The sequence below is a fragment of the Panthera uncia genome, chromosome C2 (genome assembly GCF_023721935.1).
Source record: "Panthera uncia isolate 11264 chromosome C2, Puncia_PCG_1.0, whole genome shotgun sequence".
Taxonomy (NCBI): Eukaryota; Metazoa; Chordata; class Mammalia; order Carnivora; family Felidae; genus Panthera; species Panthera uncia.
The window spans coordinates 67,599,314-67,621,728 of NC_064810.1; the positions used below are offsets into that span (position 1 = coordinate 67,599,314).

The window sequence follows — 22,415 nt, forward strand, 5'->3', positions numbered from 1 at the left end:
CTCTCTCTCTCTCTCTCTCTCTGCCCCTCCCACTTGTGCTCTCTCTCTCTCTCTCTCTCTCTCTCGAATAAATAAATAAATAAATAATAAACATTAAAAAGTTAGAGGAGGTCATAGGGTGGGGCCCTCATCCAGTAAGGGCTGGTATTCTAAGTAGAGGAAGAGACACCAGAGTCCTCTCTCTCTCTCTCTCTCTCCCTCTCTCTCTCTCTCTCTCCCTCAAAAGCTCATGCGCAGAGGAAAGGCCATGTGAAAACCCAGCAAGAAGGCAGCCGTCTGCTAGCCAGGAAGGCAGTTCTCACCAGAAATTGCATCTGCTGGCACCTTGATCTTGGACTTCCAGCCGCTAGAACTGTGACAAAATAGATGTCTGTTGTTTAAACCACCAAGTCTGTGGTATTTTGTTATGGCAGCCCAAACTGACTAATCCTTCCCCTCAGAGAGAGGAGAGCCAAGAGTGCACTGCAGCTCTGTCTGACCCAGTAAGTAGACATGTCTGCCTCAAGCACCTCTGGCTGCCTAGCATCCCCAAAGGTACAGGGTTCCTCCCCCTTCCCCACCCCACACATGCCTTGACCTCCTTGCAGGAGGCAAGAAAAGCGCACAGAGTTAGCCTGTCCAGGGAAGAAAAGGAATCGTTACCAGTGAGAGGCCCCCACCCTCTCCTCCTCCGCCCCCTTCCTGGGCTCCTCAACAAGGCAGTGATGGAAACAATCGCCCCATGGCCAAAGCCGGTGAGCCCTCCTCTCTCACAGGCCCTTGACAGCCAGCCCCCCAGAGAGGACACTTCCTTAAGCCCTTGCACCTGCCACTCCCCAACTGAATAAATATTTGCATGTGCTAGACACTGTACTTCTTTTTATTCAGGTGACAAATTTTTATTAATGTCCACCTGGCTGAGTGGCAGGGATGGACATGTAGCTCCTGACTTTGAAGAGGCCGGAAACCCACACATAGGAAAGAGGACAGTATCTTCATTCAGAAGACAGGTCTAAATCCCAATCCCTTAAGAAAGGGCTAAACCAGCCCTGACTAGCCCCGTGACTTTGGGTGGTCACCTTGCCTGCCTGGGCATCCATTCATGCCACTAAAAATAAGAATTGGATATGGCAGCTAACGTTCTTACAACCTCTGACATTTCAGAAACCTACATAGTGAAGCACAGAAAACGATCTAAATGAAGTCTTGCCAGGTAAGACAGCTTGAGAGTCCAGAAATGTGCTGGATAAAGACTCAGAGTGGCTCTCCAGCACAGGAAGACCCTGGACCCAGCCATGGCTACCAACTCTTTTGTGGGCAAGGACACAGCCACTGAAGGAATCAGAGCAGGCTCAGCTCCCTTGGGAGCCCTGGCCACCACACCCCTTGGCAGGTCTGAGCTACAAAGCACCCGGGGCCCCAGGAGCTGAGACCCACCCTGGCCGCTCATCCTGAGACAGCAAATGGCACATGTTCACCCAAGGATCCCACGTCACCACCATCCCAGGTTGCCCAGAGAGGGCTCTGCATCTCCCTAGCCCCATGATGGATTCCTCTCATCACATCAGAGGCTCCAGTTCTGACCCCAAGCACACCGGCCCCCTCCCTCCACATGCCACAGCCACAGCCCACCCACCTCCCTTTGAATGGCAGCACTGTTCCTTTACCCTGGCTCATCTTCCATGCCTCCTCTTCCTCGCTTGCCAAATCTTCAATTGCCCAGAGAAATGTGTCTCCTTTCACCCTTTCTTCCCACTTCCACTGTGCTCCTCACTCGCCTCCCAGACCTGCTTCAGCCTCTTTCCAGGGCTGCATTCTCCTCAAACCACAAACTCTCCCTGTCCAACTCCCCTCTAAAGTACAGCCTGAACCATGCACTCTTGGCCTCAAAAGATCTCCTCTTACAGCGATATTACACAGACCTCCACCGCCAGCATCTGAGGCCGTAATGGGTTATTTTCTGCCTTCTCTCCCACCTGCCCCAGGGAGGACTCTGCACTTGGATCACCAGGAAGACTCCGTGTGCCCAGACACACCCTGCACACTCCCGCTTCCAGGACTTTGCTTCTGCATTTCCCCCTGCAGCAATGTCAGGGCTTCAGAGCCTCCTTCATGAAGGCCCCATGGGCTCACCCCGCCCCGACATCCCCAACTTTTCCTCCTCCCCAGGCCCTCTCCCCACTCCTGACTCTCAACCTGCACTTCTCCATGCTCCTTTATTTTATTCTCCCTAGATTTGTGTGCTTGCCTTAGACACTACCCACCCCTCCATCCTGCACAAATGACAAGCTACCAGTGGTGAGGCCAGCACCTTCCTCATCGCTGGATCCCCACATCCTGCAGACAGAGGCACTTAAGACCTATCTGTTCCCTCAAGTGACACTGAACAACCCGTTCTCTGAAGGGAGAAGACAGGGGCGGGCTGCCAAGGTGGGCCGTGGAGGGCCTTGGCGCTGGCTGCTGCATCGGAAGCCGGCATCACCCACTCCGGGGACAGGTCTCCTCTGTCCAGTGCAGCTTGATTGTATGTTTATGAGTCATGGTCACGAGGCCCACAGCAGCTTAATGAGGGACATTCTTTATACACACACTCACACACACGCACAGACATACAGATACATCCCAGACAGGCAAGCCATTTCCCGCCTAGAGAACAGATTTAAGTCCCCAGGAGACAGGCGGGGAGAGGGGCAGAGATGTTCAGGCCCAAATCTTACCTTGGCTTGCCCTCTCTGGGGATTTATGACCTCCCTTCTCCATTTTCTCCTGCCTGGAGCAGGGGTGAGGTGGGGAGTGCTCTAAGAAGCAGAGGAGAGAGGCAGGAAGACAGGGTGGGAAGTGAGGGGTGGGCTATTTGTGTCTCAGGCCCTATAAATGTTTCCAACTCTGTTCACCTGCAGGCCAAGAGCCTGGGCCATCTGATACAGATTCCAGGTACCAGAGGCCAGCCAAACCTGTCTTCTCAGTGCCAACCCCATTCTTCTCCCCTGAGGGTAGCAGGTAGCTCAGGGTGGCAGTGGGGGTCAGTGGGCCATACCCTCCTCAGACCCTGCATTCATTTCCTGGGGCTCTGCTCTAACAAAGCACCACAAACTGAGGGCTCAACAACAGAAATTATTGTCTCATAGTCCTGAGCCCAGAAGTCCAAAATCAAGGTGTCAGCCCAGGGTTCCTCTGGACTATGAGGGAGAATCTCTTCCAGGCCTCCCTCCTAGCTTCAGGTAACCGTGGGCATTCCTGGGCTTGTAGATGAAATTTTCTGTGTCTTCAGGCCATCTTCCTCCAATGAATGTCTATCTCTTGGTCCAAATTCCCCCCCCCCTTTTTTTTATAAGGAAACCAGTCATTGGATTAGGGTCCTCCCTAATGGCTTCATCTAACTTGACCTTATTTTCAAATAAGGTCATAGGTACTGAGTTAGAACCTCAACATCTTTTTGGAAAATACAACTCAACATATAACAGAACCCACAGGTGGGAGCTGTTGAAGGTATTTTATTGTCCCTCCCAAAATAATAATAACTATAAAAGAACTGACCCTCATGGGCTTACCATGTGCCACATACTATCATTAGCATGGATAACACCACTATGAAGTTACTTTTATTATTTCTACTTTCTGATGAGAAGGCTGAGGCTCTGAGAGGTTAAGGAACTTACCCAAGATCTTACAGCTGATGCATGACAAAGCCAGAGTTACAACCTAGGCAGTCCTTAGCTACTGCACTACAATAATCATATCCTGTGATGTGAGCATGTCACTGTGACACCGACTCCTAAATCCAGGGCCTGGGTGTGGTCCACACTGGCCATTGGCCTGAACTATGGAAAGAGTTCCCACTGGGCAACTGCCCCCTGCTCTCAGACTCAAACTGCCACCCAAGAGTGGGCACAAGTCTACAGTGGGCGATGTCTTGGTAGGGGGCGTTCTGAGTGGGCAAGTGGAGAGCAGTGGGCAGGGGGTGCACAGGACAGATGGAGCCTGCTGTGTCCCTTTGTGGGACCTCCTTACCTACTCTGGGATGAGCACAAGATCATACCACACCAAACCCAACTGCTATGCTATCGTGGAAGAGACTTATCGATTTGTCCAGAGGCTTTGTATTTAATGGGGGAAGACTGTGCGAGGGAGATGTGAGTATGAAAAACCTGAAAGCCGTTGCCTTCAAGCCCCATGGCCACCCCTCGTGCACTAACCACAGCTCTGGCCTGGAGCCAGGCCCTCAAATCTTGGCCTTCTCCATAATTATGTGTGCTTGTTGGTGTTGTTGCTGTTATTATTACTGTTGTAGTAATCATATTACTCGATGTTTCTTCCCTGGCCACTCCAGAGACAGCACAGACATTAGCTCATAATAATGCAGTCTTGCCTGGGAGGCAGAACTGTGTGCAGGCATGGGGACTGCCAGCTTCCTCCTGGGTAGAAAGGGGCCCTCAAAGGGTTCTGCTCAGCTCCTAATATGGCCACACTTTCTCCCCTTCTCTCAGCAAAGTGGCACCAAAGCTGAGACAAGATTCAGATGAGTAGCTAAAGCAGCCGGAAGTTAAAACACACAAGACCAGGAAAAAACATTTAATTGACTGAACTCCTCCTCTCGGCCTATCCGTGGCATTTCCATGACCAGCAGGGAAGGTCAGAGTGCTTTACACAGATTAGTGCACAAATCCTGAGCCACGGCTGTGGAGTAGATAGCAACAGCCCCATGTGATCAGATGCGGACCCTGAGGGTCAGGCATTGTGGTCACTCTTCCAAAGTAACTTGTATACAGGTAGGTGGCAGAGGTGGGTTTCAAATCCAGAGCTGCCTGTCTGTAAAGCCCAAGCACCTGCCATTAAGCCACACAGCAACAGATTCGTAACTACAGGTCAAGGGCAGTGAGCTCAGCTCATGATTGGGGGAGCTGCAAATCCCCCTCTCCTGTAGCCCCTACCAGGACAACCAGACCATATGACAATGGTTTCCCTGCCAGACCCTCCGGCAGCAAGCTTGAACCCCTTCTCAATGAGCGCCCCCTCATGCTACTGAGAGCCCTTAGAAGCCATCGTACTCCAGAAGAGTCCAAGGGCTGTGGCTATTCCAGGAGAGAGACAAGCAAATAAATTAACGAGACAGTCCCTTCTCAAGTAGGGGAGAAAGATACAGACACACATAGATCACAATATGACAGGAGCCTGGTATAATCTGGATGCACAGAGCAGAGAGACCTCCCAAATGTCCCTCCCGGGGAGAAGCACCAGGGTTGAGTTCGAGGACACAGAGGGGACAGGACAGTTACTAGGGCTGTCCCAGCCTTGGGCTCAGGAGTAAATCATGTGAAGCAGCAGCTCAAGAGGGCACTTCGTCTTGCCCACCAGAGGCACCAGGCCAGCCCCCTCCCTGACTGCCCACCCATCCCACACCTGCACCCACCTCCCTCACTCACGCCCTGAGCTTAGCACAAACACTTAGTGCTCAATTGCTATCATACTTGTGAAATCCTGGCCACCCCCTACCCTGCCTGTAAAACCCATCCCTACCCTACCACCAAGGAGAAAGGAAAGCAGAGGGAAGCTTCTCTAAGGGGATGTAATTCTTGGCTCTGACTTCCTACAGAAAGGTGAGAAATTTCTCCTCCTCCAGCATCCCTGGCTACAGCTGTGGAGCCTCCAGCATTCCATCCTCTTCCCAGATTTTCCAGGTACCAAGGACTGGGTACCTTTGTGTCCCACAACCCCACTGGGTCCTGAAGTGGGGAAGAAGAAGTCTGATTCCATCCTCAGGGAGTTCCCAGTCTGATGGGGATGCTAACATCTCCTGTCCTCAGGGAGTTCCCAATCTGGCGGGGACAGACTCAGCCCCTGACCTCAGGGAGCTTCTAGTCTGATAGGAGATGCATGGTCATTGTCCTCAGGAGCTCCTAGTCTTGATGGGGGAGATGCAGCCCGTGCCCTCAGCTCCCAGTCTGATGGAAGGGGCAAGCCCCCTGCACTTAGGGAGTTCCCTGATGCCAACCTGAGAAGGGCTGACACTGGGTCCCAAGGCAGAAAAGCCCCCAGCTGGCAGTCCCTCTGCAGTAAGTATCCAGTCTCAGGAAGGCAGTGTCTTCTTGAGGCAGAGAAGGGCCCTGGGGAATGAGGAAATTAGATGCCACATGCCCTACGAAGGGAAGGGTGGGGCTGGCCAGCTGGGTGGGAGAAAACAGGGAGCTAGCCCAGGACTCGGGACTGGTCACCATCACTTACGGGCCCTGATGTCCTCACTCCCTGCTGTGGCAGGAGTGTCATTCCCATTTCTCACAGGTGTAAGCCAAGGCCCAGGACAAGGCCCAGACAGACTCAGGCAGAAGGTCCCTGCTGTTCATTCTGTTCTCCCCCTGGCTCCACCAGAGCCATGGAGGGAAACATGGCTGGGGCCCCAGGCTCAGAGCAGATAGGCTGGTCCCGAAACAAAGAGACTGGAAGCAAGGGTGGGGATTATTGCATGGTGCTCTAGGTGCCCTTGTACCACAGGCAGTGCCCTGCACCAAGGACAGGCTCACAGGTCTGTGTGGCTTGGGGCTCTGTTCTGCTGCTAGCAACCTGCTGTCAGAGGGATCAAACGGTAGACACCTGTGTGCACACCGCCCCTCAATTCCAGCCTGTTCCTTCTGATGCACTTTGTTATCAGGTGGTGGGCCTGAGGACTGTTCATCTCACCAGCACAGCCCAGCATCGTCCCCACCAGGCTGCGAGCTCTCTGAAGGCAGGTGCCAAGTTTCCCTCCTCTGGAAGTTGGGGGCTTGGTGGAGCTGGACAGAGAAGTCCTAGCAAGGGGGCCCTTAGTCCTCCCAGGCCCCCTGCTTATCTCTCTGGAAAGATGGTTCAGGCAAGACCCACAATCTTCTCCCACATGAGCACTTCCTAGGACTGAACACCCCTGAAGGCGAGAGAATAGGAACAGAGATGCTTTGGGGGGTGGAAGGCATTTCTGGGGAATGATGAGCTTAGGGAGGCCCCTGCCTCCCATCAGCCCTTCCTCTACCCCAACCCAGCGACCATCCTTTTGATCCTTTCCCCCTTCTGCACACCATGTTCCACCTGGTGGGTGCAGGTTAGCTTTTCCAGTGGACTCTGGGTTGCAGGGCATGTGTACGTGCACGCACATGCATGTCAGTGTGTGTGTGCCCATCTGTCCTGGGGAGCAATAATAGTTAATAAATAAGTGAATGGCAAAAATAGCCTCAAAGGAGCTGACAGGCAGAAGGCCAGAGCAGCCGGGCACGGGGCCAGCACCCTGAAATGCCAAATGTTAATTTAGCCAAAAAGAAAAAAGGTCCATTTCAAGACCGCCTCCATTAGCCAGGGTCAGGGTCTGTTGTGGTTTCTGGTGCTGGCACAGCCCCTCCCCAGGCATTCTGAGTGCAGCCCAGGCACAGGGGCCCCTTGCACAGTGTTAGGGTAGCAGGACTGGAGGGAAGGGGCCCAGTCTGGGGCACACGAGTCTATGAACAGGCAGGAAGCCGGCAGGCCACTTCCCAGCAGTCCTCCAACAGTCCACCCAGCTGGCCAGCCCTGCGTTCCCCCCCTCCCCGTCCCCCCTGCAAGGTCTAACCAGCTGGGGGAATGTTCTGGACTTCATCACCAATCTCTTGCCCAGGCATGGGCCCTACCCCACCTGGACACTCACTTAGGGGCAAGGGATGTGATTCAATGTCCTGGCTGTCACTCGCCCTCAGGCCAGATCCCTTGAGTGTCTCATTTGGCTTCTCTCAGGCCTTCTCCCCAACAGTCCTCACCAACCCAGAGCACTCTCCACGCTGAGGCCTCTGCTGGCCCGTGGGCGGTTTTGTTGTCCTTTGCTGCATGAGTACATGTCTTAATGAAGTTACAGAAAGAAGCACATCTGGGAGAAGCAGATGTGTGTCCCTCTCTTCCCCAGTGGCTTCTACTCTTTAAAAACCACTCTCAGTTTATTTACCAGCCTCTCTAGAACAGTCCTCAGAGGGATGCGAGTCACAGTCCTGACCTCCTTGCAGCCTCCCTCAGCTACAGTCACCTCTGAATTCAGGCAGGGGGACCTGGCTCAGCCCACGCCCCAGTTCACACTCACCCAGGAAGTCCTGTGCCAGCTCCCAGGCTGGTCCCAGTCAGTTCTGGAGGCTGCCTTGCTCCTAGTGGGTCTGCACTAGGCATTTGGTGGCCACCAGACAGAATGAGGATGGGGCAAGGGTGTGATAAAAACCCAGGACCCAGGGCCTAGCCCTCCCTCCACTTAGCCTTCCTTTTGGAGGTAACGCAATTTTCTTCTACCCTGTTTACTACCATCCAAACACACAGGCATCTGACAGAAACACTGGGCTCTCCTGTAATGTGTGGGAATTTACAAGTGCAAACGATACTCAGCCAGGACAGACCACAGATCATTCGTTCAGGGCATTTTCCTTGGCAGTCCCTGTGCAAAGTGCTTTGTATATATCGTCACATACAGTGTTCAACACAACCCTCAGGGGTAACCATTCTTACTATATTCCATCTTCTGCAAAACAGGCTCAGAAAGAGCGAGAAACCTGCTAAGGAGACACAGCTGGGGCATGGCAGAGTTGGGATTTGAACAGTGGAGGCATAGGACACACAGTCGTGAGCATGACGAGGCCCCGCCTCGGGAAGTGGACACTCTCAGCGGGCAGGGGGAGGCAGGCAATGAACAAGCAGGTTCACTCTGCACTCTGTCAGGTGGCCTCTGAGAAAGAACAGTAGGTGGAAGGTGGCATATAGGGCCTGCAAAGCACCAGGAGCTCTGCTGGGGGTCAGGGTGGCCAGGATACCGGGCCCCAGAGAAGAGTAGAGTTCTCTAGGGCATGAGGTCTCTGGGCACCTGACAGGGCTGGCTGGGAGCTTCCAGAGGGAGGAGAGGCTAGGAGGTTGAATGTTTGGGTACCTAACATCCAGATAAAGGCTGGGCCCTAGGGATTTGAAGGGAAGAGACTGACATGGGATATTTAAAGCCCAAGAAAAGGTAAAGAGGAGGGCCCCTGGGATCCATCCCAGGTCTCCCCAGGAAGGAGGTGATATCTCATTCCCCAGAGACTAGAGAACTGGTGTCCTGGGTAGAGAGCACGAGGGAACCAGTTTGGCACCACTGGTAGCCAAGGCAAGAAGAAACTAATAGGTAAATGCCCAGATGCTCCCTGTGACCCTCCCCATCTTGTCTGAAGGCCCTGACCCTCAGCTACCCCCTGTCTTCAGTCTCACGGACAGGACAGGGCGGCAGGGTCCCCACTCATCTCCCACTCTTCCTCTCCCTGGAGGCGCTTCCCTTCACCTCCATACACCAACATTAACACCACCTTTCTTAACACACACAGGGCCACATCCACTTCCTCTCCTGCATGTGAACCTTCCAGCGATCCCCACTGCCTCAAGAAAAACAAAAAAAAAACTTGGCCCAGAAGTCTATATTCTTCCCAACCTAGTCCCACCTAATAGCCAGCCTCCCCTCTGCTGCAAGCATTCCCCATTCCCACCAGGAAGAAGCTGGCATGCGCCGTCTCTGCTGCTAAAACTGCTGTCGCCCTACTGGGCCCTTGGGAGTGTGAGTTCCTGACCGTCTGCCTGGACTTGACAAGTAAGAGCCCAGACTTGGGACCAGGTTGCCGTGTTCATCGGTTCAGCCTGGTCTAACCTATATCTCAATGTGCCCATCTGCAAAATGGGCGGAACAACGTCAGCGCTTACGTCGTAGTGCTGCTATGGGGATTAAGTGAGTTAACACAACTCAAGCGCTTAGAAAGAGCCTGGTGCTCAAGACACGCTATTTACAGGTCTCCTCTCAGAGGCAGGGTCTGCGGCTTACTCATCCTGGTTCCCAGTGCCTAACACATGGGAGATACTTGCTGAATGGTCCCCCAAACATCTAACACCAGAACCCAGGCAAAGAGAGAGGTGACACTGACAAAAATAAAGCCAAGTTATGGATGATGATGAATTTTGGCTTAGGACATGCTGAGTTCAAGGAGGTGGAAGGAGACTGACCAGGAGGACTGGCAGACAGGGACCCGTGACAGAGGGTAAAGCAGGAAAGAAATGTCTGAGAACTGTACACTATTTGCTGAGTGACTTTTAGTCCCCCCACCCAGGGCTGTATCATTTCTTTGTCCCCAGAGTCACCAAATTACTTTAACAGCAGAGAGAACTACCTTCCTCCAAGACCACCCGAGGGATGGGGCTGGCTAAGGTGGGGGGAACGAGTGGGAGACGGCAGGGTGGCATGCTCTACCTGTGTGTGGCCAGCCTGGTAGCTTCTCAGCTCCTGGGAAACCCAAGGCTCCCAGCCTCTGCACTCTACTGGGAAGAGCATGACCCACCCTACCCCACAACCACACCAGCACCCAACTCCTATGGGTCCTCCCAAGCTCACTTGCCCGCAGCCACTGTCCTGCTCCCTCCAGGCACAAGCTGTGCCTATTAGGCTAATGACAAGGATGTGGGGGGTGGAGACCCAGTGGAAGTCTCAGAGTTGGCAGATCTCCATCGCCTGTGGTAAATGAGTAAGCGCCCCCCACCCCCATCATTCCAGGGCCAGCCTGGTGTGGGGAGGGGGCCGTCATAGCACAGGGGCCACATACTCTCTTCCTGTCCACAGTGGAACCTAAAGAGGACCTTAGGAGAAGTGGGGTGGGGCAGTCCACATCTTTTTGTTCCCTTAAGAGAAACCAGGTCTGTTCTTTAAATCTGGATTTAAGGTGATTTCCCTTTTACTTCCAGGAGAAGATACCGAGCAAAAGTAATGAAAGAAAAAAAAAAAAGACTGCAGGAGAATGCAGGCTGGAACCTGTCCTATAGAGGTAGACACAGCCTCACCTGGATGCCATTGCTTCTCCCAAGGAGAAGCCAAGAGCAGCCACCCCCATAAGCTGTCACCAGCCTCCTCCACCCCAGGATCAAAGCAGAGAATGTCACCACTTCAGACCCAGCAGGAGTTCCCCATAGAGAACTGTTTGCCAGTGAAATCTCCCCAGAGGCCTCAGAGGGAGAGGGTTTAAACCCATCCTGCAGAAGGCAGGTGGGAAATAGGCAGGGGCAACAGCACCCCACATGGGGAAGATCTCATATGGTGACTAACTGGCTTTTCTAGGCCATTGTCACCAATGCCGGAGAAATATTCCACTTTAAAAATAAATGTAAAGCAAAATCCAAAATTAACTCTCCCCAGATAACCCCTTTCCAAAAAAGACCACATCGTAATCCACATGTGGCCATTCGCATACAGTTTAACCCAAGGACATCTCTCTGTCCTGGATTGGGATACTTCCCAGGCCTCCACCCCACACATCTGGCACTTTGCAATCTTCTCAGTCCTCCCATGGACCCCAATTTCATGTCTTTCTCTAGGTGCCCCCAGGGCACGAGGGCTGCCACAGAATCCTTGTGCTTCTCACCCCAATCTAAAGGTGCTCGAAAACAAGTAACTTCAAGGTGTCCTTGCTACACGACTGATAACAATAAATGCATACAGGGAGTCACTAGCGATATCATTCCTTGCTTTTCACGAACTTAAGAGTCAAAGAAAAAGTAACAGTAGTTAACAGAGCTGGACTAACATTGCTATTTACCTGCTGTGTAACTTGGAGCAAATTCATTCATTCACCCACCTAACAAATATTTATTGAGCACCTACTACAGACACTGTTCTCATTTACATTCTAGTTGGAGGGACTCAAAAATGATAAACACTGCTGAGGGTGTTAAGGCCGCACGTTGGCACAATTTCCACCCATTCAGAAGGGAATTACCAGGTACAAAGAGAGAAAAGAGTTAATACCCATCAAAAGGCACTTGTTTGTAGCAAGCAGGTCCGCAGAATGTTGAGTGAGATTCACTGCCCTGCTAAGATGGCTCAGTCGAGCACATGGAGTAGTAATCATCATCCAAAATATTCTTGCAGTTATTCTAGCACTGTGCTAAGCCATTTATCGAGCCGTGTTTGGGGCTAATTGCTGGTGATAAGAGCAACATAAATATACCGAGCCACAGCCTTGCCTGACAAGATTTTATATACCAACCACCAACCAAGTTCTCTTCCCATTACACGCCTGCAATAATTTTTAGTGGCCATCACTCTTTACTGAATCACCACAATAAACCCTTTCGATATAAACAACTCGCCTTTCAATATAGCCATAAATCAGACTCAGTGTCATCCCCATGATCCCTGTGCTGATGGAGGGAGACTCAGGGCAGTAGTTCTGAGCCCTGGTGCATGTCAGACGCACCAGGAGGATTACAAGATGCAGATGCCCTGCACCGACCCCACCCCCCCCCCCCCCCCGCCCACCCTCCCTTCCCCCAGATAAGCCTGGATACCAGAGTTATGTAAAAAGTCCTAGATGTGTCTTCACTTCCCACATATTAAGCTCTGTTGGGTTACTTGAGGTTAACCCACCCAGAGAGATGAAGTCTTAGCCCTGGGAGTTTGAGGTGAAACACGAAGCTGACACACGCACTGTAATGCACGGCAACCAGCTATAAGAAGTTTACAACGTGTTACGGGAACTGCTATTTCATGGGACTGCTCTCAAAGGAATGAAGAATAATTTTTGGAATTTGTGTAGTTATCCATGCCCATATTTATTACCCTTACAGTTATACTTGCTTCCTGGTGAGTCTATGGGGTCTTCCCCACACGTTACAGCTGGAAAGGAAGAGTGAGGAAGGCTCGGGAAGCCGGAAAAGACACCAGAGGAAAGATAAGAAGAAGACACGGGATCAAGGATGGGGTCAGGGGGCAAATGGGTGCAGGGGCCCCACCTGACATCACCAGAGAGACCAGTGGGAAATCCAAGAGAGGGAAGAGGGTACAGATGAAAAGCAGTGTTTCCTAAGGCCACGACCGCAGGCACATGGTCCCCTGCCAGTGGAGGACAAGCCCGTCCCGGTCCAGGGAGAGAGCACCATGAGGGACTCCTCTTGGCCAAGTCAGAAATCCCTGTGGGACCTGAGAATGGGAACTGTCTGCCTTCTTCCCACGATGCTGGGCAAGTAGGAATCGGAAAGTCAATAGCAGTCAGTAAGTATTCAGGTATTAAAACAGACCCCTGCCTTCAGAAAGCTGACTGTCAAGTAGAAAGATAGGTGAACACGCCCAGACACATTGCAAACCAGCATAAGTGTTACAGAGAAAAAGAAGAGGATGCTTCTAATTTAGATTCACAGGGTCCAGTGTTGCAAAGGCAGGGCCCCTGGAGGGGCACAAGCCTGCCCTGCTCACTGGGGTTCAGCTCTGGCACCGCTCCTTTGGCAGCCTCCTCAGCTGAGATGTCAAGGCCAAGGTACTGCCTGCCGGTGGTACCGACTGAGAGCCAGTCCGGGGCAGACGGGTCCCTCCCGTGCAGCAGGGTGAGTGAAATGTTTACAGGAAAAGGGACTTAGCCAGAGGAAGGCTGGGGACTTGGCTAAGCAAATAAGTACCTTTCCCATCCCTCAAAAGAAGATGTAAAAATAAAATCTTGAAAATCCTGGGGTGCCCGGGTAGCTGAGTCAGTTAAGCCACCTGGCTCTTGATCTTAGCTCAGGTCATGATCTCAGGATCCTAAGTTCAAGCCCCTTGAGGGCTCTGTGCTGGGCGTGAAGCCTACTTTAAAATAAATAAATAAACAGGGGCGCGTGGGTGGCTCAGTCAGTTAAGTGTCTGACTCTTGATTTTGAGCCGGGTCGTGATCTCATGGTTCGTGGGATCGAACCCCGAGTCAGCCTCTGCACTGACAGCACAGAGTCTGCTTGGGATTCTCTCTCCCTCTCTCTCTGCCCCTTCCTCTCTCTCTCTCTCAATAAATAAAGATTTAAAATAAATAAAATAAAATAAAATCTTGAAAGTCCACTTAGCAAAAAGTGGCACTTAGGAAGGAGTTAACATTTTTCTTTAGTCTTCTTGACAGGAGGGACAGGGAGAGAAGTGAATGTGAAGCAGGACGTCTGGGGTACTTTGGAAGGTGTTGATGGTTGTGAGGAGCTGGGCTTTGAAGATACACGCTAGTAAGCGCTAACCTGCACATCTATTAGATGCTCCTCTCCAGAAAGACCCTGGGTCTGACCTCCAGGGTGTATGTACCAAGAAGTGACCCTGATGTGTCCCCAGCGCCTCCTCCCTCCTCTCCACTGTTCCACTGACGCCACCAGAATAGTGGATACAAGGCAGCCTCACCCCCGACTGTGCTACTCACACATCCATAACCACTCAGGAGCTTTTCATTGGTAAACATCTGATCCCAGCCACCCCCTGAACACTTCAGGGCCGCCTTCCTTCACAGCATTGCAGGCTCAGGAAATGACAACTCACTGAATGCCCATCTGAGCCAGACACCATGAAGGAAGGACAAGCCATCACAAAGAAAACACCACGCATTCCAAAATCAAACCAAGACAACCGCGTGAGAACAGCTGTGCCTTCTCTAGCTTCTGCACGCACCACCAAGTAGATGCAGGGCCGGGTCCAATTGAGAAAAGAGCACTGGATTTGGAGTCAGAGATCCGAAGTTATATCGCAACTCCTAAGCTAACTAACTAGCTGTGTAACCTGAATGAGGTCACTTAACCTCTCTGAACCCCTACTTCCCCCTCTCCAACACAATCACAGGTCTGTAACTATGAGTGCATTACCTTGTTTTGGCCACCAAACATCAGATCCCGTCAATCAGGAATCTATTATCCCCAGGTAACAGAAAGGAAACACTGGGAGAGGCAGAGCAGCTCAGCCAGGATCATATAACCAGGGTTTTCCCCTGGGCCTCTGGACCCCAAAGCTCACGTCTGCCCCATCCTAACCCATCACCTCCTTGGAACCCTCATGAGCAGCAAAGGAGATCACACATGGTAAAGTCCTTTGTTATCTATCAAATGCTGATCAAACGGAAAAGCGAGTCTTTGGCCAGTGTTTGAGCCCACTGTCTAGGAAACAGAAAGCCATACATTTTTAAGAAGTAAAAATTTTAAAAATAGTTATAGAGATAGATAGAGGTGTATATCATATATAAATTACATGTATATTTCTATAGCTATATTTAAAAAATTTTTATATTCCACGTCATTCCTCTACTCCAGCAACCACTCTACTTGTGACAAACATTATCAGATAAGAGTGAGGGACCCAGGCAGGACTAGGTTCTGAGCCTGCCATGCAGTCCTGCACCTGATGCATTTTTGCCCCAGTAAGCAGCCTCTCTCCCTCCCTGGTGTTCAAGTCAAACCTGGGTTAGATTCCCTGCTTCTCATCTCTCAATCTGGATTCCTCATGGGAAAAGATCCTGAGACAAAGATTTGAGTAGAAGTGGTTTACATGAGAGGTAACCCCAAGAAACACTAGAAGGGGAATGGAGAAGACAGCTGAGGAAGGGAAATAAACCCAGAGAAAAGGAATGCTATCAAGCCCATTCCCACTGTGGGCAACTAGAGCTGACTGTTTCCTGGGACAGGGAGCCAATGGAGAACACACATTTCAGAGCTGGAATATTCATCCACCAGCACACAATAATCATTGGCTGAGGGCTGCTCTGGAGGTGGAAACCCCCAACACTTCTGACCTGCCCCACGGGCGAGCAGAGAGGCTCAGGGCCGGAGAAAGCCCTCAGGTCCTGACAGCTGGCAAGAGTGGAGAGGTACATGCCCAGGGAATATGGGCAGGCACTGAACCATCTGCTATGCTCACTAGCTGTGTGACCTTGAGGACATTACTTACCTTCTCTTATTTCCTTTTCTGAGCCTTGAAATGGGGATAAGAATGTCTTTCTCACAGGGATGATATTATAATTCAATGAGGTCATGTATGTAGGGGATGAGCTCAGTGTCAGGCGTGCAGCAAACACTCAGTACATACTCATGGTTTATAATCAATAATCTTTAAGGGCTTCCTCCTCTGGGAGGGTTGAAGTGGGGGAAGGAAACAAAGAAAATTTGGAGAAGGATGATCTGGAATGACCCACTGCTAACTCCCCTGTGGGCACCAATGCAATCAGTGCCTTAAGTGAAAGGTCTGGAAAGACATTCAATGGACCCCAGACCCTCCAAAGGTCATTATTTAGGAGTCCAACCTGATGCAATGTCTAATGACAGCAAAAGGCCCTAAAAGAAACTAAAACTAGATTAAAAGAGGCGTCTCCCTGGTGCCTTCCATCATTTCATTTCATAAAGGATTTCAGACCCAGATGGGGAATGAGACTTTAAAACAGGCAGCCAGCCAGTGCGGGCTGAGAAACCTTCTTGAGGGAGGAAAGGCCCCAAATAAATGCCCCTGTCTAGATTACTTTACCCAAGCCTATCCCAGAGGCCCATCCCTAAGAAATTTCTAGGCTGCTCCCAGCCCCCTGAAGCAGTGTAGCCTAAAGTGAGTTCCAACAAACACTAATGACCCTTGTTATGCTCCTTAACCAACAGATTCAGGGGTCAAACATGCTTGATAAAGGATTCATGCAATATCCTCCTCTTGGCAAATTTTAGTGCCCATTAACATGTTCAAAGCTTTAAAGTCCTACAGTAAAGAATTCTGTTTAAGCCAGTATTTCCAGAGCTCATCTGACACAGAAGCAAATGTGTGTAGGTGAAACATCTATTGGCTAATGGCAGCCCTGGGTGCTGGGACGCAGGCTGGGTTATCTTTGAACTTCCATGGCCTCGCACAGTGCCTGGTATACAGTAGGCACCTAATAAATGGTTGCTCTCTGAATGAATGGGGAGAAGGCTGAAAGAATGACTTAATAATGGCTTTTAGATCTGTGAAGTGATATAGTATCGGCAGTGCCAGGCGACAGCTCTCTGTTTCCAAGAAGGCACACGTTTTAAATTGCAGCAGGAGGGATTTTGGAAGCCCTGCTCAGAGTTTAGGATTGCAATCCACCAAAATAGGCTTCCAAGCCAAGCTGCATCGCTTCCTTCTGTGGAGGTGTTGGTCTAGCACTTCGGCACAGCAGAGTCTGTGTGCAGTCGTCCACCCACCCCACCACCCATTCATTCATTCGTTCATTCATTCATTCAAACCCTCACTGAGCACCTACTATGTTCTGGGCACTGAGGTCCCTGAGGTCTCTGAGGACCCCTTCCAAAAGCCAACTGGGACCGCAGTGAGCTGTGGGATCAAGCCTCGAGACTCCTAAGGGGAAGGGAGAGGGGACCACCCAAGTGTGAGGTCAGGAAGCCTCAAGCCCAGAAGCAACAGCTCATAACCCACTCAGAGCAAGGAGGAGGTGGGAGGATTTCACGCTGACACATGAGGCTGGCCTGAAGAATAAAGCCACTACTGTATCCCCATGTTTGTTTGTCTTTCCCCCTTTTCTGGTAACTACATCCCATTGTTCCCAGAGAGCATCCCTGCCCCCACCTCCAGGCCTGTCCTCATACTCAGAGCTCTAATCTCTTCTTGCTTCCCTGAAGCCCTATTCCTCCTCCTTCAAATCATCTCCTAGTTCCCTACCTCTTGCTATGTTGCCCCACCCTCTTGATCTCCTCGTTCTCCACATTCTGTACATCCGTTCTGGACCAGGAGTGTCCTCAGTGTTTTTCGTATCCACTAGCAGACAAAGGAATGAATAAACCAGGACTCAAATCAAGGTCCATCTTTCTGCTGACCGCCCCCCCCCCCACCAGCCTGCTTTGCCTCAAACTGGAGGCAGGGGATGGGGAAGTTTGGGAGGAGAATATGAGTCTGGGTTTGGGGCATCCCTCCCACCCTGTTTCACCATTACTCATCGCCTTCCAGATCTGCATCCTCACATCAGCACATACTCCCAGCCCCTCCTGAATGTCTCCCAATGGCTCATCAGGTCTGTAACGGTTTCGCTTTTTTCAAACAGAGCCTGAGATGGTCAGGACGACAGAACACCCTAACAGACTTTAGGAGATAGTCACGCTGATGCAAGGCACGAAACCACAACATCCTTGGGTTGAGGGTGACCTGGGCAGATTTCTTGGCCAATGTTCCCAAGCCTGGGAGTTGGTCAAGATCACCTGAAGAACTTTGAAACCTAGATCCAAGCTGTTTAAAAAACAGATCCATTCTTGGACCCCACCCCAGACCTCTCAAAGCAGAATCATTTCCTCAGTAACAATCTTAGCTGAGGCCATCCAGTCTCTATGTGAAAACCTCCACTTACACACAGCTGCCTACCCCGGGAGACATGTGGTTTGATGGCTGCAACCCCAAAAGCTAGAAAGGTATCTCCTACCTGGAGCTGAAATGTGTCTATTGTTTCCACCCATTTGTCACAGCCCTGCCCTTGCGAGCAACTAAAAAGAAATTCAGTCTCTCTTATAATGTCTGGCCACAGGGGTCCCAGCAACAACGTCTTGCCCAGCTGCTTTCTTACCCTGCTACAGCCTGCTCTCCTCCCAGCTAAATATCCCCTAGCCTTTCAAATGTTCTCTCAGAAGTCAAGGTTTCCAGTCCCCTTACCAAGCTGGTCACACTCCTCTGAATTCTGGAATCAACCACAGTATTTCAGAGGGGACCTGAATCTTCCTATGAACTGGGTATGCCTATCAACATACCCAAACAGCCTACTGGTGTTTTCCAACAGCCAGCCTCAAAATGCGGGTTCACCTGGGGTGCACAGTCCATTAACTAGAAATCCTGATTTCGCTTGCAACATTGTATGTAAAGAGAGATTTTCCCTGTCCTCCATCTGGACATTGCCTTGAGAAAAGCTGGGGGGGGGGGGGGGGCGTGGGGGAGAAGGAAGGCTTTCCAATTATCTCCATGAAGTTTTGAGTCTGGGTGAAAAAAATCATGCTGGGCCTGCCCTCTGTTAGCTAGCCATCCCCACCTGATAAGCACAGACGGAAGAAGGATATGCTAAAACATAACTTATGTAACAGCACCAAAGGATTTATGGGTACAATCATGTCAGAGTTCCTGGAGCCAACTATTTCCAATCCCAATACAGGCTGCCCTCCTGGGAAGTAACAGGCCAGGAGCTGGACTCCCCCCACACACAAGACAGGTACAGTTAACTGAGGCACCAGGCAGGCATCATGGACAGGAAGTCTCCCACAAAGAGGCTGGTACAGTCACAGGAGTCTCCCACCTGGCATTGCCCAACACTCACATTCTGTCTCTGGCTGGGACCAAAGTGGGAACCCCAGCCACACCACTTAGGAGAAAAAAGGCCTGGCCCAGCATGGGCCACGGCCCTGCTTCTGCTACCGGCTGCACCTTCTCACAGAGTGACTTGTGGCCAGGGCCCATCAGCATGGGAAAGCCTTTTACACGGATTTTTAAAACTCTTCCATGAGGTTGAGTAGGTTCCTGTGATGGGGTTTAATACGTCATCTGTGTCCTCTTTATAGACAAACATGAGCATGCTGTTCCATGTTCCAAAGCACACAGACCTCCTTCTCTTGCTCTAGATCAAAACTTAGATTGAATTATTAACACTGAACATTCCCACAAATACAGAAGCTGGTCGTTTTGCTCCTCGACTGGGTCTGTGCCCTTCCTGAAGTCCTCTCCGTAGGAATCGAGGCATCCCTGGGATCTGGAAGATGACCCCCTGCCCAGAAGCCCTGCTTGACCCCACCCCCAGAGGCTTCTGCCCCCACCCCCGAAACAGCCCTGCCCTGTTGCACAGAGGAGGCAACATAATCGAAAATAATTAGCAAATATAGTTGGCAAAAAAACATTAGACTTTAGGAAGACAAGCAGACCCTACTCGGCTCCAAACTCAGAGCCAACCCCCCACCCTGGGGTTCACTAAGGCCAGATTTCTCCTGTCCAGAAATGTGGATGACGGGGGGAACTGGTGGCAACTCCCAGCCACTGCAGTAGAAGCGTGTCCTCCTCCACAGCACCCCAGTGAGCAGGCAGGGAGTGGCTGTAGGCAGTGCACATGGGCCAGCTATAGTGACCCACAACACAGGCCTCTGGGCCAAGCTCCAGAGCAAGGAGGTGGCTTTGCAATGGGGTTCACTGGGCAGCTGAGTGAGTGGGCAGTAGGAAGAGTTCTTGAAAGGGAAGGATCGGATTCCTGTATTTCAGGGGAGCTGACCACTCAAGTCGAGCCCTCAGCCTCATTATGGAAAGTGGGGGGGTGTGCATCCAGGGTACCTCCCTGAGGAGCCAGACGTCAAGGTCAGAAGGGTGATTAAGGCCCAGAATCAGAAAGGCAAACGGCCACGGAAGCCAGCCACCAGCCAAGAATAAACAGGACAGAGCTGCAATGATCTCCTTTCAAAGTCAACACAAAGGCTTCCTTAGGCCCACCTCCTCCATTGCCCTGGTCAGCCCAAGCCACAGACACACACAGACACACACACACACACACACACACAGACACACACACGTGTGTCTGTGTGTGTGTGTGCGCATGAGCAGACATTCATGCACATGCACAGCAGTCAGTTCATGGTCTGTATCCCCATCCCCCTCCTTCCCCAGCCTCCTAGCTACAGACGCTCGCACGTGCACAGTCACAGAACATCACCCACACAGCGCCTGTGCCTTTCTGATCTCTGAAGCAACTGGTGACAGTTACAGGTTCAAACAGTCACAAAGGAAGAAATGCAGGAGATCACTGAGTTTCTCCAAAAGGTTTAGGGAGAAGAGAGGAAGGAGCTGAAACTCCGCTGGGGAGGAGGGTGGGTCATCCCACACCGTGAAGGCAACTTCTAACAGCTCTCCCAAGCTCACAGGGACCCACATGGGGTCAGAATCTTCTCCTCTGAAACCATGGCATGCAGGCTTAATGTGGTTGCAGAATAATAATAATCCACATTTGAACAGGACTCTCTACTTTTCAAAGAGCTCTTCCATCCATTATCACCTCCCGGAGTAACACTGGACAGTGGAGATGCTCATCCCCTCAGTCAGATAACCCCACAGGGCCCAAAGATATTTTCTCCAAAATAATCTTTAATAGTTTAGCATATGTAATGGTTGTGTGAGCGTGCTTGTTTGTGTGTGTGTGCGTGCAGAGGCTTTATGTAGCAGAGTGGGATACAATCAAACAAAAATGGGGTTGCTATGGCAACAGGCTCCGGCATCATTGCAGCCTATTAACACAAGTGAGGAATGTGTTTGGCAGATGCGAGTGTTATTTATGGTATGGGTGTAGCAGAGGGACTTCTAACAGGCCAAGAAGGAGAAAAAAACAACCCTGTGACGCTCCTACTGTACCCCACAGAGGAGACAACGGTGAGACAAGAGCACAGGAGAAGCTGCAAACAGGCAATAAGAGATGGGGAAGCAGAACAAGGAGGCAGGCAGAGGAGAGGAGAAAGGTGGGCAGAGAGCAACAGGGGACTGGCAGGGGCAGAAGGAGAAAGGAAGTGGGAGAGGAAGAAGAGGGGGAGAGGGACGGATACCGGGGGAAGAGCTAGAGCAAAAGATGTAGGAAGGGAAGAAACATCATCCCCCAAAGGGGGATGACCTCTTGGTTATCTCTTGAATAAAAACCATCAGGAGGCACTAGTTCAGAAACCAAATATTTCTCCTCATAACTGGAGCAAAGGGCAGAACCCCAAACACAAGAGGGGCTGGGGAAGAATAAAATACCCAGGTCGGACGATGATGTTGAGGAGTTGAGCTGTGGGAGTGAGGGGGCCAGCCTTGCAGGAGGAGAAGCAAAGAAATGCCAACACAGTTTACCCAGGGCCTATTATGTGTCCAAGGCACCACGGAGGGGGGGATTTCCAAAGCCCCAACATTAGAAACCATGCACTGCTGTTCCATTTCCCTGGACATGTGTCTTTATCAAAGAAAAGAACAAGGCATCTAATGTAAGCCATCCTCAAACACCTGCTGCTCTGGGGTAATCTGAGGCAGAGGTTAATGCTGCACTGTCCCACTAATATTTCCCAACCATCCCTCAGGGTTTGGTCAAGAAATAAAAATTCTATATCAGACATAATCAGAAAGGTAAATCATATACAAAAAAAAAAATACAATTTTCTCTGAAACCAAAAGTCCCTTGTCCTGGACCATTCCTAACAAGCTTTGCTGTCCTCAACAGAGAAAAGTGTAAGAAGTTAAGTGTAAATCCACCCAGAAGCTTACAGCCAAGTCTAAAGACCACAATGCGGAAAAGCAGCATGGGATGGGAGGTGGTAAAGGTAGGGAGAGAAGGGAGAGAGGTTTGCCTGAGAAAGAAGTCAGACAGTCACTCTGCTGTTGCCACAGCATTTTCATGCGAAGATGGGGTTGGAGCTCCCGAGGCCCAGCACTCCTTTCCTGGGAACTGACTCCAGTCTCATGAACCCATGCATCCAGGATTGTCTAGGGCTGGTTCAGAAAAATAGCCCAAATGATCCTGGAAATCTCTGCTTCTCCATGTGGATGACATGCCCTTCCCTCTGTAGAAAAACTACACCCATCCGAGCAACCTGCGTCCCATCCAAGCCAGGACCAACACCCAAAGATACAACATCCATGATCGCCTGGGTCCTCAAGTCAGAAGGAGTTGGAGGTTTTATAAGCACTAACAATAGTAGTTAACATATAT

General features: G+C 51.0%; 1 protein-coding gene and 1 long non-coding RNA gene across 3 annotated transcripts in view; one reads left to right on the forward strand and one right to left on the reverse strand.

Annotated features, from left to right (window-relative positions):
* ADCY5 (adenylate cyclase 5) overlaps window positions 1-22,415 on the reverse strand; it is a 148,783-nt gene that overhangs the window by 122,444 nt on the left and 3,924 nt on the right. The gene's annotated exons all lie outside the window — the stretch shown is intronic.
* LOC125921024 (uncharacterized) lies at window positions 1,917-11,459 on the forward strand. 2 transcript variants are annotated; one of them, XR_007457280.1, is made up of 5 exons: window positions 1,917-4,112; window positions 5,573-5,657; window positions 8,485-8,574; window positions 9,303-9,562; window positions 10,702-11,459. It is a non-coding gene; the product is annotated as an uncharacterized LOC125921024 (long non-coding RNA). The 2 variants fall into 2 exon arrangements; XR_007457281.1 differs by lacking the exon at window positions 5,573-5,657.